Source organism: Vigna angularis, chromosome 5 (genome assembly GCF_016808095.1).
Source record: "Vigna angularis cultivar LongXiaoDou No.4 chromosome 5, ASM1680809v1, whole genome shotgun sequence".
NCBI classification, from domain to species: Eukaryota; Viridiplantae; Streptophyta; class Magnoliopsida; order Fabales; family Fabaceae; genus Vigna; species Vigna angularis.
The window spans coordinates 14,779,197-14,786,958 of NC_068974.1; the positions used below are offsets into that span (position 1 = coordinate 14,779,197).

A 7,762-nucleotide genomic window follows, 5' to 3' on the forward strand; every position below is an offset into this window, starting at 1 on the left:
CTCAGGGTACCAAATTAAGACCGAACACTAGCTACCTGAGAACAACTATCATCAAGATAAAAGGCTACCTAATGACGCTCGCTACCTGATAACAAATAACATCAAGACCGAACGCCACTAATACGAACGCTCGCTACTACCTATGGACGCTCTCTACCTGAGGACACCTGAGAACATTTATCATCAAAATCAAAAGTTACTTATGGGTGCTCGCTACCTGAGAACAAATAATATGAAGACAGAACGATTAAGATTCAAACCTAGGAATATCAGATGAAGGCCGAACACTACAATCACTAATTCACCAAACCGAACGCTATAGATTGCTTCATGAGAATACTTAATTAAGGACGAACGCCTAAAATTACTAATTCACTGTATACAGTTTGGACGAACGTCTAATATATTACTAACTTTACTTAAGGACGAACGCGAACGCTCGTTACCTTAGAACACCAAAACCGAACGCTCGTACTATTTTGGCCGACCACTAATTGGTCGAGCAAATTGGATGAACGTCCAATTTTGACTCACCAAAATTGGACGTACGCGCGTTCTGCAGAGTTCTACAGAATCGCACCAGATTCCAGAAAACCCAGAAAACCCCATTTTTCATCCCATTCATTCCAGATTTGTATCAAACACAGATTATCTCAAAAATCAAAGAAATAAATCCAACTCCCCTTACCTCTTGAAGACTTCCTTTGTAAAATTTGGAATCTATCTCCCCCAAGACGTGCAGTTCAAGATCTCCTTGCTACTTTAGCAGATCTCCACTTCACCTCTCCTAGATCTTGCATCAAGGACTCCACTCTCACAAGATGCCCAACCCAAATCTTCCTCTCCGCAATTTTAACGTCAGTATTGCTTCCCTTGAGTGCTCTTTGGACGGTTGAAAACAGAAGAAAGGGTTCCTTTCCTGTGGCTGCTCTCCCTGGTGCCAAAAATGAGACCCTCTCCTTTGCTCTCCTTCCAGTAATAATTGCACTTCCAATAATACAAGAAGTGGGTGAGTGCCCTGTCCCCACCACTTAAAATATGCGGTCCTTACAAGTTACATGTATATTCAAATGTGATCCTGTTCAAATGTGATCCTAAAAAAACATTTCTTCCATTATGTAAAAAATGTATTGAGGATTTCGAATCACATTGCAACAAATTATCCTTTGATCCTGTTTAAAATTGTTTTACTAGTTATGACTTAATGAAGTCCATTGCCTACAACACTGGTATGCGCTCATTCAAACTAGATATTTGTTTCCATAATTTTACATTTTTATTTAGATTTTGTTTTATTAAATATGTTTTCATAACATTGATAATTTCCTTTCTGTTTCGATTTAATTGGGGTCTGAGGTTTTCCGTCTTCAATCCTAGCCTCTTCTGCCTGCAGATATGACCTTTACTATGCCAATCCGTTCGTCTAGCGTTTAAGTTTTCCTCCCGGCCAGGGGTGGTCTTGCAGAAAATACTCCAACACTCATGTTAGAAAGAACTATCCCTTGTGTATCCTGATAGTAATTTGGAATAAAGATGATTTTACGAGAATATTAATATTGTATTTATTAGCCTCATAATTCTCCAGCCCATTAATTATATTAATTATTCATTAATACAATATATTTTGTGCAATATAATATTTCAATCACCCATAAATACCATATATTTGCCTTTGATATGGTCATTAAATATATTAACTGACCATTAATTACATGCATCTTACCTGACTACCTGGGTATAGTACACTTTCCTATTGCTTATAGTTTTAACCATATACTTTACTTTCTTGACATGAGCTGATGGTGTTGCAAATAACGTGATGATTAAAAAATTGCTTATAATTTTAACCATATAATTTGTAAGAAGAACTTTAGAGTGAAAAATTGATAGAAGAAATTGTATTCCTACTAAATTTTAAGAAATAGTCATGACCAATAAACAGTATTAAGTTATTTTCATAGTTATTGCTAATCTACTGTCCTCCATCTTATGTGTTCCTCTTTACTATTGTAACTTGAGTATTAATAATATTAATAAAATAAAATAATTTTTTAACAACATTATATCAATTTCCATTAAGGAAGAAAATTAAAAAATATTCTAAAGAAGGTGAAAATTAAGGTTTGTGAGTAGAGTATTAAGATATAATTTGAATTAAAATTATGAATATGTATCATCCTTCTGAGTTATTATAGTGTTTTAAGACAAATTTTTTTTTATCGAAAGTCTGTAATGTGATTAAGGCAACATTTTAATAATTTTATTCTTTTATACATTTTAAAATAGTTTAGTTTTAGCCAAAAATAGTTTGACACATAACATACCTTAGCGTATTTGGACATCATATAAAAATAAACCTTTTAAGTCCAATTGAATAATAATGTGAACCTTATATTATTATTATTTTATAATTATTTATATTATTAATAGATCTAACGTTTTTAAAAATAATTACTACTTATACTAATGAGAAAGTTTATTTTTTTTATAATTTTATAGTTTTAATCAAAGTATATGATTTTTTAATAGGAAAATCTTTCTTTAGAGACGGTCTTTTATATATATATATATATATATATATATATATATATATATATATATATATATATATATATATATATATATATATATATATATATATATATATGAATGAATTATAAATATATTATTTTAGGACGTATTAATTAAATATATTTTATTGATTTAATTGTGTGTTGTTTTTTTTATTTTAATATTTTAATTGAATTTTCATTGGAAGGTATTTTTCTTAAATTTTTAAAATATTTAAAATAAATTTGTAATGTTTAAAATTTAGTACATAAATAAAAATATTCAAATTTGTAAAAACTTAAAATTTAATTTATTATTTAAAATTATCTATGAGTGAAACTATGGAACTTTATCACATAATATTATGTCTAATTAGAAGATGCATATTTTATTTTTTAATAATGTATTATTTGTTAATTGTCAATTTTATAATAACGTACATTAATTATAATAAAAAATTGGTTTGTTATAACATTTTCATAACACACGTTTTTTAATATATATGTTAATAATAATAAATTGATAATATAAGATACTATACGTTTTATATATAATGATTTGACTATAACCAATCAACATTATACTTCATATAGAGTTTTAATTAAGTGATTTAAGAACTAGTATTTCGCACCGTAAAAATTATATTGAATATAGGATATATATTTGGATTACAATGTTAAAGAAAACTTAATAGTATTCTAAAATTTGTTATAAAATATTTTATTTTTAATATTTTTATTATGGATATAACAATACAAAGAAATAGATAAAGGGTTTTGCAATACTTTTTTTTTAAAATATAACTAAAATTAATTCAATTTGTTATAAAATCACTAGGAGTTAATGAATTAGAAATAGTGTAGTACTCTAAATTCTCACACTGAAATTGAATAGATAATATAATTATTGTACATCTATTTTACAATCATGTCTCACGCAGTATAAAAAGTTCATACTGAAAATACATTATGCTTTCAAACATCACATAAAACACTCATATTTTTTTTTTCTTTCTTCTTAAACTATTCTTCATTTCTTGTTGCCTCCTGCTTCACTTGTATTGGTTCAGACGTCGTTCCCTCAGCTTCTGTATAACATATACGTTATACGATCATCGCAAAAATAAGATTTTCGGCACAAATAGACAAGTAAGGGTGAGCTACCATACAAAATTCTAAAAAGGAGGCAATAACACTATTATTATACATAATACATTCACCATAAATTCATGTAAGATGCAACTATTATATTAGATTCTATAATTCGGATATAATGTTGATGGAAGTCTCGGGTGGTCATGCACTTGTGGTGACCTTTACTCCTCTCACAACAAAATCTTTGCCTCATACAATCTATCATATCACGCAGAAGGTTAGTCCGTTAACATCTATGACCATAATTGTGCATAGATTAGGACCTCCTACCACTCTCACCACATAACACATCCTTCTCTGTTTGAGACTGGATAATTATTAGAGTATTAGGATAAGCACCAACAACAAGACCCTCAACATCAACACATACATTAATATCATGCCATTATAGAGTCTCTCCCTAAGACTCATACTATATTCAAATGCATAATTTCATATCCAATATCATAAAATACATTTATCACAAAAATCATACAAAATGAATATATGTCACATCCCAAAAATAGAGTGTAAAACCATATAATAGAATAATCACATATTAATAATATTACAGCTCAGTTCTACAAGAAAAGAAGGTACGATTAGAGCCGAATGACCTTACAAAATGCCATAGAATTTTAACTTTACAAAATCTACAACCTAGACCGAACGGTTTCCAAAATTTATACTTATACCGAACGGTTCAACAAAATAGAAGCAAAACTAATGACCGAACGGTCCTAAGGTTCCAATTTCACTTCCACTTCTTCTAGAGCTTCTTCCAGCAACTCTTCTCCTTCTGCTCACATCCACATGATGATGATTGCAACAGGAATAAAGACAACAAAAATAGAAAAAACAGACAAGACAGGAAATAGGGTAAGCTTATGTAATTTAATTAATGAAATAAACATATATTTCACATAAGTATGATACAAATCGATAAATCAATTATACACAATCAATCATACATTATTGCATGCAATACAAAACCACATGACTCAGACTGTCCAGACTGTATGAATTCTGTGTAGCTACGACGTTTTTGCACCCGGGTAATGTAGTAGCTGGGATGCTCTCAACAGCTGCCACCCGAGGTTAGTCTGTTATACTACGCCCATCTTAACTTATGGACTAGGACCTCCTGCCATTCTCACACATGATCTACTCCTCTCTACTTGAGAATGAGTAATCACAAAATATTAGGATAAACGCCACCTTAGCATGACCACATTCATACTTTACCATTCAATAACCAAATTCTCAGATATTCCTCCCTAGAATACTCTTCCATAACCATGCCATTTCATTGAGATCACATTTCAAATTCCACGATACTTCATTATCAATATATTCAAACTGAATAAAGACAACACTTTTTCATCATAGAAACAAGTTCGAACTAAAGAACACCTCTTAGACTAAACTAACCGAACCCTGAGTGTATTACCGAGCGGTATTTTACTTATTCGTAGAACATGATCGAAAGAGGTATTAATATTATGTTTGTGAACAAGACCGAATGGAATAACACTCCTTAGTAGCTAACATGACCGAACGCTATTTACCAAGTGAACCACTTCATTGAACCGACCCTTAAGAGTTTAAACCGAACACTACGAAGCCTAAGCTGAATACTAAGACTCTAGGCCGAACACCATTTATTGAGACCGAATACTGTTTGACACCGAATACTAATAACAGACTGGATACTATGAAGAAACCGAGAGCTAGAAAGATACTGAGTACTAATAATACTTAGCTTTAGTCTTAAGACAGAACATTGAAGAGATCGAGTGCTAGTCTGAGACCAAGCACTGTAGAAACCGAATACCATTGAGTTTGGCCGAATGTTCTTATTAAAAAATAGTACACTACAAAAAATAAGGGCATTACCGAAGGCCAGGAGCCCTTAGAAATAGCCCGAAACCGTCGATAAAAGGTAATTACAGACGACTTATCGACGGCCAAAGAGCCCTCGGTAAATCCCTTGTCGCTAACATTTACTGAGGGCTTCCGCCCTTCGGTAATTATCGAGGGCCAAAATCCTTCGGTAATTACCGAGGGCCAAAAGCCTTCGGTGGCGTTCCTAAATTTACCGTACCCATGCTTCCATCCATTGGGGCCCTTCTGCACCATCCAAAGCACATCCAGCTATGGTTCCATCAATCAAGAGCTGTTTTACAGCACAATCATCCAAAAGCTGACTATTGCCCATATTTACAAGAAAAGCTCCTATGGAAACATTATATACATTATATATTTGTAAGATAACTCAAACAATAAATAACTAACAGAAACAAAGAAAAATATATAGTAGCATATGAACAAGTAAATACCAGGCTTCACATGTTGAAGACATTTGACATTAATAATCTGCATTGTTTCTTTGTTAAAGCACAATGGAGTGATACAAGGTCACTTGCAGCAAGTAAATCATTAAGAATATCCATTCTTCGTGCTGCAGGAGGGAACTTTGCTTTTCCTTTTCCCTGTGAGTGCAAGGTTGACGAACAAATTATCAATTAGTAAAAACCTTATAGTATTCGGTCAGCTTTGAAACTAGTACAAGTCATGCTAAGTTCCAATGTTCCAAAGAAACAAATGAAAAATGAAAATTAAAGAGAGCGGACTACGAAATAAACATTCAGAAGTTGAAATACAGAACAATCAAGAATTCGTTAGTTCTGGATAGCAGTACCTAATTATAGTAAATAAAAAATATCGTGCACACTATTCCAATAACAAAAATGCTTGTTTGCACGGACTGAACAACAAATCCATACATGTTATTCTAATTCTATCAAAAACTGAATTCATTATGAACTACCATTGTCTAGGAATGCGCCAATGAATGGTCAAAGAGCATTTGTGACTTTTCCATACAAATGAGTTCAAACCAAACAGATGCTTTGTTCCAGTATTTCCACCTTTTTGTCTGGTTTCTTGTAAGTTGAATTTCAATAGTGTTAATGCACACGCTAATCATAAAATCAAAATTGTTACCCACCAGTTACAGTGCCACAAAAACAAAAAATGCTTCCGAATCATGAAACAAATGCTACAATACCAATTAAGAATCAAGTCTCACAAACAACAAGTGGATCACAAAATTAAAGCATTGATACATCGATTACTATTTTAATTTCAACTGAAGAAGGGATCTTCACTCAACGAAGGAAATATTAAAAATACGTACTGCTTGAGTATCAAAATAGAGCACGCTCATTTTGAAGGCCAAGCTGCGAGTGGCCAAAGACCTAGCCGATGCGAAGATTCCGACGATGCCGAGAACAAGGTCGCGGCAACGGCGCATCCCACGACAGAGAGGGTGGACGGAGCCAAGCAATCCGGAGGCAGAGAGCGCGTGGCGGGAGAGGAGGTGGGAGCGGCGAAGGAGGCCAAGGAAGAGCGCCATGACGGTGTCTACAATCTCCTCGGCGCGTGAGGTGTTGACGTGGACAAGGCGAAGGCCGAGGTCAGCGGCAAGGGCGGAGTAGACGGCGCGGTCGGCGGAGCCGAGGCAGAGGATGAGGTGGTAGGAACGGAGGCGGCGCTGGGCGGCGCGCGGGAGGTAGGCGAGGGAGTGTAGGAGGACCGCAACAGCAAACTTGATCTTGCCTTCGGAGAGGCGGCTGAGGGGAACATGCTCGACTATTTGGGAGGAGAAGTTTTAACGAAGACAAAATTTGGGAGAATGGGAAAGGGAAATCCCAAATTCTAATTTCATAAAGTCAAACCTTATACCGACGGGCATATTCCTGCGGTAAAATCACTACACCAATACCGAAGGTTAAAGTCCTTCGGTAATCACTGCACCAATACCGACGGTCAAAAGCCTTCGATAAATCAACTTTACCGAAGGCCCAAAGGCCGTCGAAAATACACCTTCGGTAATTAACCCCTTTCTTGTAGCAGTAATAGTAGATTATTGTGATGAGACCGAGCGTTTTGTTTAAAACCGAGCACTATTGAGACCGAGCGCCTGGGTTAAGACTGAGCACTACTTAACTTATAGAATGAAGGATTATATATGTATTAAATACAGATACAAATAATTCATTTTTACTGGAAGATAA

General features: G+C 33.9%; 1 pseudogene; it reads right to left on the reverse strand.

Moving 5' to 3' along the window:
• Nucleotides 1–743: 743 nt before the first annotated feature.
• On the reverse strand, nucleotides 744–7,440 carry LOC108319081 (C-terminal binding protein AN-like; annotated as a pseudogene).
• Between the last annotated feature and the right edge of the window lie 322 nt (nucleotides 7,441–7,762).